Source organism: Palaemon carinicauda, chromosome 4, assembly GCF_036898095.1.
Source record: "Palaemon carinicauda isolate YSFRI2023 chromosome 4, ASM3689809v2, whole genome shotgun sequence".
Classification (NCBI taxonomy): Eukaryota; Metazoa; Arthropoda; class Malacostraca; order Decapoda; family Palaemonidae; genus Palaemon; species Palaemon carinicauda.
In genome coordinates this window covers 10,800,696-10,809,779 of record NC_090728.1, presented here as the reverse complement: position 1 = coordinate 10,809,779, position 9,084 = coordinate 10,800,696, and positions in this window count along the sequence as shown.

The following is a 9,084-nucleotide window of genomic DNA, read 5'->3' as shown; positions in this document are numbered from 1 at the left end:
ATAAAGAGACAATTCAAATACCGGAACAAAGACACCATCTAGAATACGGACTCGAGTTTTGGGATCCAAGTATATGAATAAACGCTGGGCAATCTTCACCATACTGGGTATAAAAGCTGAAATAAGCCACAAAAACCTCTCTCTCTCTCTCTCTCTCTCTCTCTCTCTCTCTCTCTCTCTCTCTCTCTCTCTCTCTCTCTCTCTCTCTCTCATTATCCATAAGCAAAGTTAAAGTAACTTCATCGAAAAGTTCATTAATATCTTATTAAACTCCTGCTAATTTATAAATAGGAGGAGCGAGCCATAATTTATGTTAGGAGAATATGGTGGGTTTTTTATAATGCAGTTTTCAACAAGTTAGTAACAATATGATACCGAAGTTAGAGCAGTGGTCTTATTTTTATCTGTTGTTACTATTTCATATCATTATCTATCTATTTTTGGGTAAACGTGTATTTTTGTCTGGAGCACTGCTATCTAAATATATTGAGAGTAAGCATAGTGTCCTAGTTTTAAATGACCTTTTACAAAGTTTGGTGACTTCGGTAACTGATGAGATGGGAAAGAGAAGATGAACCAAAAATTCCTGTCTGGAACGTTTATAGACTTTTTTTTTTCAGAGGGAAAATATTTTTGATGATTTAATATGCCAGAAACAGGAGGGGAAAATTTGATAAAAACAGGAAAGGGCTCCCATATCTGATTTATTTCGAAGGACACAAAATTTCTACCTTAAAGCAAAGGTGCCACCAGAAATAGAAAAATTCGGACAGAAATATAGTAAAATAATGTTCAATATCATATTCGTTGCGTTAGGCACATAAGCCTGCATTTAGGTCCCAACAAAATTAGAATTGCCTTGACATATTGATAAACTTTACATGTGGATACGTGAGGCAATAATCCAAAAGTGCAAGTGAAGTGAGTTTACTACTGTAGAGAATTTTTAGATATTTTTCAACACAAATTGATGAGACATTATTGTATTTCCTTAGTCAAGATAAAAAGTGGTAGTAGGATTACTTATTGCATACTGGTTAGCACTAAATTTTATAGGAAAATAAAATAAAATCATATATGGAATATAGAAATATACAACAAATTCGCTAAAATCTTTTTTGTTTAATTGAATATTTTCATTTATACTCTAAACAAGCTTTATTATGGTTTTAAATTAATATATTATCCAAATTGGATATATTTTTCATCTAGGATTTTGCCATATAACTATAAAATGTATATAACACGAAAATAAAAGATAATAAACTCATAACATTGATAAGATTAAAAATTTTGGAGAATTTATATAAACACGAATATCGGTGTTAGTCTATTTTCATCTTGGATCATAAATAAAGGGTTGAAAGGAAATACAGCTTACAATACACTAGGAAGTGTATGAAGTGGGAGTTTAATCATTAGAAATTAATTTCAATTGGGTCTAAGTGTTTCTTAAAATTTTGGCTTCAATCATCATCATCATCATTATTATTATTATTATTATTATTATTATTATTATTATTATTATTATTATTATTATTATTATTATTATTATTATTATTATTATTGACATGAAAGTCTATGGGATTATTAGATATCTTAGTTCAAATACAGAAAAATGTAAAGCTAAAGGCAACCATGTATTTTAAGTTCATCTTCAGCAATATTGCATAGAAAAAAAAAATATTATGTTATATTTGAATTATGGAAAAGCACTTGTCATCAAATCTAGACACAGATGATGATGACGATGATTATTATTATTATTATTATTATTATTATTATCATTATTATTATTATTATTATTATTAGCCAAGCTACAACCCTAATTGGAATAGCAAGATGCTATAAACCCAAGGGCTCCAATAAGGAAAAATAGCCCAGCGAGGAAAGGAAATAAGGAAATAGATAAATGACGAGAACAAATTAACGATAATTCATTCTTAAAGCAGTAACAACGTCAAAATAGATATGTCATATATCAACTATTCAGAACGTCAAAAACGGATATGTCATTTATAAACTATGAAAAGACTTTTGCTCCAACTTTGAACTTTTGAAGTTCTTCTGATTCAACTACCCGATTAGGAAGAGCATTCCAAAACTTGCTCACAGCTGGAATAAAAGTTCTAGAATACTGTGTATTATTGAGCCTTATGAAGGAGAAGACCTGGCTATTAGAATTAACTGCCTGCCTAGTATTACGAATAGGATAGAATTGTTCAGGAAGACCTGAATGTAAAAGATGGTCAGAGTTATGAAAAATCTTATACAACATGCATAATGAACTAATTGAACGACAGTGCCAAAGATTAATATCTAGATCAGGATTAAGAAATTTAATAGACCGTAAGTTTCTGTCCAACAAATTAAGATGAGAATCAGCAGCTGAACACCAGACAGGAGAACAATACTCAAAACAAGGTAGAATGAAAGAATTAAAGCACTTCTTCAGAATAGATTGATCACCAAAAAGTTTGTAAGACTTTCTCAATAAGCCAATTTTTGGTGCAATTAAAGAAGAGACTAACCTAATGTGTTTTTCAAAAGTGAATTTGCTGTTGGGAATCACAACAGAAATTTTAAAAGAGTCATAACAATTTAAAGAAAAATTATCTATACTGAGATCGTCATATTGAGGAGCCTCCATCCTTGACCTACTTACAATCATACTTTGAGTTTTGTTAGGATTCAACTTCATACCCCATAGTTTGCAACATGCATTAATTACAGGTAAATTTCTATTAAGGGATTCACCAACCCCAAATCTACATTCAGGGGATGGAACTGATGCAAAGAGCGTATGCAACAAGTTTGTTTTCTAGGCTAAAATACATGTCATGTGTATATAGTATGAGAAGTAATGGGCCAATAACACTACCCTGTGGAACACCATATATCACATTCCTATACTCACTATGGCGCCCATTAACAACAACTCTTCGGGATATATTAATTAAAAAATCAATAATAATGCTAAGAAACGACCCACCCACTCCCAACTGTTTGAGTTTGAAAACAAGGGCCTCATGATTAACTCGGTCAAAGGCAAAACTAAAATCAAGGCCAATTATACGAACTTCCTGACCACAATCAAAGGATTTTTGTACAGCATTGGATATTGTAAGAAGGGTATCACATGCTCCGAGGCCTTTACGAAAACCATATTGTAAACTAGGGAATAGATGATTACCGTCAGCAAACCTATTAAGACGTTTTGCCAGAAGACGTTAAAAAATTTAGATTATACGGTAGTTATGGAAATTGGGCGGTAATCAGTGGGACTTGAGCTACCACAAAAACATTTACATAGAGGAGTAACATTACCAATTCTCCAACAAGTGTAAAAGCTCCTCTTCTTGCTAACTTGCACAAAATAACAGACAACTTTTCAGCTAGGAAATATGCTGTCTTTATAGAAAACAAAGGAAAAATACCATTTTGGTCTACACCTCCATAAGCATCAAGGTCCATCAATAGAGCTTTTAATTTCACGAAATCGTAAAGCTAAACTAGTTAGTTTAGCCTCAAGAAAAAAGAAATGAGGAAGTTCAAGTTTTTCATTACTCTGTTTACTGTCAAAAACATCATCCAAAAGGGTTGGATTTTCCTTTGGGCAGTCAATGACTGAGATAACTGGTTCGAGTAAAAAAGAAAGTGTTGCATCAACACCAAAAAGTTCAGATTTAAGGGTAGACCACCATTTATGGCCCTGAGTTGTACCAGAAAGGGATTCTTTTGTTATTAAATTGTATTTCTTTTCAGTTGAGGCATAAACTCTCTGAGCATAAGCTCGAAGCTGAGTATAGGTATTCCAGGTCAAATCTGATCTGTTACCCTTCTAAAGATGATAGGCCTCCTGGTTCTCCAAATAAGCACGTCTACAATCATCATTGAACCACGGTTTGTCCTTCACTTGGTACCTTAGCACACGAGAAAGGATATGCCTATCAATTATGTTGACTAGATTCATATTCAAAGGGACAACAGGATCTACACTACTATATAATTGTGACCAATTCAAGCACAAAATATCATGCAAAATCCCATTCCAGTTTGCTTGGGATTTCATATAAATACCCCGTATGTGCTTATATATGGACCTAAAAGTAATTTCTCTAATTTTCTAGTTCAGGTGCCGATAGTTCATTGCATTGGTCATTTCAGTACAAATAGCAACTAATTTAACGTTTTTTAATAGTCTGAATGATATTTTTTTAACACTACATATATTGATATACATATATACATTGATAACAACAAAAAAATACAAATACAGCCATTGCTAGTACACTGCAGGACAAAAGCCTCAGACATTTCCTTTCACTGGCTTCTGTTTACGGTTTTATATACCAGTCTAAAATCACAAATTTTCTTAGATGATCAACTCATCGTCTTCCCCTCCCTCCCCTGCTTCTTTTTTTCTACTTCTTAGTGTTATTCCTGTTATTATTCTTTCCACAGGTGTTTGAGTTGTTACTAGCTTATATCCTAATGCTTTAGTAATGCTCCAAGTTTCTGATGCATAATTTACTACTGGTAGGACCATCTGATTAAATACTTTTTATTTTAGAGAAAGTGGTCTTTTACTTTTCATAATCTCATTTTGTTTGTCGAAAGCTCTCCATACTACACTTATCATTCTTTTAATTCAGGTCTCCTGTTCTAGGGAAACACTTATTGTCTTTCCTAAGTATGTACATTCATTAACAATCTCTAGAGGTTTGTGGATGACAATTATATGTTTTTATCTGCATTTTCATTCAATATTATCTTAGTTTTACTCCTATTCATTTTCTCTCCAACATATCTGCCTTTTCTATTAACATATTATATCATCTTTTGAAATTCTTCCTATGATTCACTAAACAGAACTATATCACCAGCAAATCTTAGATTGCTAAGGTATTTCCCTCTAATACTAATTTATAAATTTTTCCAATATAAATTCTTAAAAACCATTTCTGGCAGGGCTTTGAGTAATATCGGAAAAATGGGGTCTCCCTGTCTAACTCTTTTCTCAGTCAAAATTTTCTTACTCTCATTATGTAGATTTAGGATTTCTTTACTTCCAATATAGATATCTTCAAGTGTTCTAACACAAGATTCATCTATTCCTTGTCTTTGAAGGATTTTCATTAATGCTGAAGTTTTGATAGAATCAAAAGCTTTTTCTTAGTCCATAAATGCCATGCATAGTGGTTTGCCTTTCTGTACTCTCTAGTTCCTCTTCTGCCAATGATGTTCCCAATAGGCTTATATAATCTTCTCTTTATGGGCACAAACTCTTAGACGAGTACAAGCGGCGTTAGCAAGTTCTCCACAGATGGTCGTTGATGAACATCATCTATGTATGGGAGAAAGCATGAACGTGATCACATCCACGCACACAAGAGCCAGCATGAACACAATCGTTTCTTCATAAACGAAAACTGACACAGATTCGATTCAGTCAAAGCTCTCTAAAGTCAGAATCAACATGATTGTCTCCCCTTTGCACAAAATTTTCCGTTTATGAACTTAATTGCACATGAAATTCCATTCACCATCGTCAATACACAAGAATTTCATATGAAAAAACTTAATTGCTCAAGAATATCATACACCCAATAGTCTAAACAACGAACATACATGCATATAATTGTGTTATGTCCATAATCATCACCATTGTTTTTTTCCAGGTTCTAGTGTCTAGCATGCTATGATCAATGTACTATGGTCTTTACATCTCCCCAAGGTGAGTGACGACAACAAGCACTGCGATGCCACAGCGTGCATTAACAGAGGTCTTCTCTAACATAGTATAGGCAAGAATGTACCCCCTACTGCCCACTTGGAGAAAGAGTGGGGTGTTTACCGAATTCCCCCAAAGAGAAGGGTAGGCCTACCAGAACGGCCTCGCCTAGTTCGCGAAGTATAAGGATATTTACTGAAAATGAACCCTCCACAATCAGACCAATCGGCATATGAGACAGAAATTCACCTGTACCAGTAGATTGGGTTTGTGCATGTATTGTATCACTATATAAGGGTAAGGGAGATGTGCATGAGTGTTGTAATTCAAGAGGTATTAGTTTGTTGAGTGTAGTTGGAAAAGTGTATGGTAAAGTAATGATTAATAGGATTAAGGATAAAACAGAGAATGCAATCTTGGAAGTACAGGATGGTTGTAGAAGAGGTATGAATCAGATTTTTACAGTTAGGCAGATATGCGAGAAATATTTAGCAAAAGGTAAGGAGGTGTATGTTGCGTTTATGGATCTGGAGAAAGCATATGATAGAGTTGATAGGGAAGTAATGTGGAATGTGATGAGGTTATATGGAGTTGGTGGAAGGTTGTTGCAAGCAGTGAAAAGTTTCTACAAAGGTAGTAAAGCATGTGTTAGAATAAGAAATGAAGTGAGTGATTGGTTTCCGGTGAGAGTGAGGCTGAGACAGGGATGTGTGATGTCGCTGTGGTTGTTTAACTTGTATGTTGATGGAGTGGTGAGAGAGGTGAATGCTCGAGTGCTTGGACGAGGATTAAAACTGGTAGGCAAGAATGACCATGAATGGGAGGTAAATCAGTTGTTGTTTGCGGATGATACTTTACTGGTAGCAGACACAGAAGAGAAGCTTGACCGATTAGTGACAGAATTTGGAAGGGTGTGTTAGAGAAGGAAGTTGAGAGTTAATGTGGGTAAGAGTAAGGTTATGAGATGTACGAAAAGGGAAGGTGGTGCAAGGTTGAATGTCATGTTGAATGGAGAGTTACTTGAGGAGGTGGATCAGTTTAAGTACTTGGGGTCTGTTGTTGCAGCAAATGGTGGAGTTAAGGGAGTAGTAAAAAATAGAGGGTTGGGCATGAATGTAAAGAGAGTTCTATATGAGAAAGTGATTGTACCAACTGTGATGTATGGATCAGAGTTGTGGGGAATGAAAGTGATGGAGAGACAGAAATTGAATGTGTTTTATATGAAGTGTCTAAGCAGTATGGCTGGTGTATCTCGAGTAGATAGGGTTAGGAACGAAGTGGTGAGGGTGAGAACGGGTGTAAGAAATGAGTTAGCTGCTAGAGTGGATATGAATGTGTTGAGGTGGTTTGGCCATGTTGAGAGAATGGAAAATGGCTGTCTGCTAAAGAAGGTGATGAATGCAAGAGTTGATGGGAGAAGTACAAGAGGAAGGCCAAGGTTTGGGTGGATGGATGGTGTGAAGAAAGCTCTGGGTGATAGGAGGATTGATGTGAGAGAGGCAAGAGAGCATGCTAGAAATAGGAATGAATGGCGAGCGATTGTGACGCAGTTCCGGTAGGCCCTGCTGCTTCCTCCGGTGCCTTAGATGACCGCGGAGGTAGCACCAGTAGGGGATTCAGCATTATGAAGCTTCATCTGTGGTGGATAATGTGGGAGGTTGGGCTGTGGCACCCTAGCAGTACCAGCTGAACTCGGTTGAGTCCCTGGTTAGGCTGGAGGAACGTAGAGAGTAGAGGTCCCCTTTTTTGTTTTGTTTCATTTGTTGATGTCGGCTACCCCCCAAAATTGGGGGAAGTGCCTTTGGTATATGTATGTATGTATGTGATCATTCCCATTAGACCGAGTATACACCCTATCACCCATTGCCTGTGCTCATTTCTCATGATAAGAAGCACATACACTAGATCTTGGTGCTTGGTTATCCCAAGATCAAGCACTAGCTCCCTATTCTCGTTCTCACGAGAGCAAGCACTAGCTCACAACTCTCCATTCTTGGTTTTCAGTTCTTAGGAACATACATGTACTACCTATGCTCAGTTTTTGAGAGAATGTACACAGACTCTATCAATGAATGGTGCCAGCCCTTTTTCCACCACCTGGACATTTGACTACTCTCCCGCTATTCAGAAGAGTGGGAAGTAGTGGGCTCCTTTCCAATTAGGGACAGCCTTTCCCAAACAGAAAGAAATAGTCAACAAAGTACTGGACAAACAATCAGATCAAGTCTCACGAGACCTTGTCTGATCTCTTTGCAGGATTTGCGTCTTTGAGGATACGTATACCATTTGTCTCCTTCGATATAGTTAGATCATTAAATTTTGATGTCCTTCATATACCTTAAGTGCTCTGTGGAAAGATTTTCCCGTTTGCTTAAAAGTCAACCAAGGTATTCTCGATAACTGGAAGAAGGATAAAGGAATGAAACTTGTAATGTATAAAAAAAAAAAAATCTGAGTGACACCACTCATTCATGGGTGCATGCCTCAAAATGCAAGTATATATTTTTTTCTTTTTTTTTGGGGGGGGGAGGAGGAAGGTGGGGGGGGGATTGATGGTGATTGTAAAAACGAAGATTAATGGAAATTAAATACAATGCTCCAAAATGCCTTATTTCTGAATTCCGCTAAAAATGTCTTGTCTTGGCTTCACACATGTATTAAGTAGTTTCAGGTTGGAATGGTCAATTGAAGGTGTTTCATGCTGCCGCTCAGGAGAGATTTCTTTTCTAGAGTGATAGTAAGAAGATAGGAACTACTATTGACAGTGTAAGACGAGCAGCGAAGGGGAAGGTAATTCATTTGAAAAATAATAAGAATGTTTGATACATATATAATTTAAGAATGAAAGAGAAAAACAGATATGTTAAAGAATGAAATAGTGGAATACAGATTGTTATGTATTTCGTATTGTAATACTATATGCACTACGGGTATTAAGAGTAATGCTGCATAATATTGCATAAATAAAAACTATTCTATCATAGTTTATAAATTTAGTAACGTATATTATGAAGGATTTCATCATTTATTATATATATCAAAGTTAGGATGTGATTCCTCCCAATTTTTTATTGCAGAAAAATCTAATCTTTTTGAGAGTAATGCTCATTTTTCATTTTTTTATTGTTGTGTACAACTTTTTTTTTTCTTTTTATTTTTTTACTCAAGAATGACAAGTCTGTTAGATATCATCAGAGATGTCAGCCTGAGCGAAAATAAATGTATTTCAATAAGAAGTGTCTCATTACCGGTATATCCGATCCACACAAAAGACAAGTTGGCAAAGATACTCGGATTGGAACATTCTCAACTATTGAAATATTATTATTCCAAATATGTTTGAGGGCAGT